The following is a 616-nucleotide window of genomic DNA, read 5'->3' on the forward strand; positions in this document are numbered from 1 at the left end:
ACAACAACAACAACAGCAAACAAACAAGCAACACAACAGCAACAACAACAACAACTAGCCAACAACAACAGCAACAACAACAGCCAACAACAACAACACAACAGCAACAACAACAGCAACAACACAGCAGACAACAACAACAACAGCAACACCACAACAACACAACAACAACAAGCAACAGCAACAACAGCAACAACAACAACAACAACAGCAACAACAACAACAGCAACAACAACAACAACAGCAACAGCAACAGCAACAGTAACAACAACAGCAACAACAAGCACACAACAACAGCAACAGCAACAACAACAGCAACAACAACAGCAAGGGCGCGCATCAATTTGATAGTGAAATAGCAACAATATTTCTGCCACTGGACCTATAGCTACCACCGCCTGCGTTGAGATTCACACTGAGTTAGGTTATTTAAACTAGAGAGGTTAGTTAAACTAGAAGAATTAGGCTAGTTAACTAGAGTTTGTTAGTTAAACTAGAGTTAGGTTAGTTAAACTAGAGTTGTTAGATAAACTAGAGATAGGTTAGTTAACTAGAGAGGTTAGTTAAACTAGAGTTAGGATTAGTTAAACTAGAGTAGGTTAGTTAAACTAGAGTT

The sequence above is a fragment of the Salvelinus sp. IW2-2015 genome, unplaced genomic scaffold (genome assembly GCF_002910315.2).
Source record: "Salvelinus sp. IW2-2015 unplaced genomic scaffold, ASM291031v2 Un_scaffold5988, whole genome shotgun sequence".
NCBI classification, from domain to species: domain Eukaryota; kingdom Metazoa; phylum Chordata; class Actinopteri; order Salmoniformes; family Salmonidae; genus Salvelinus; species Salvelinus sp. IW2-2015.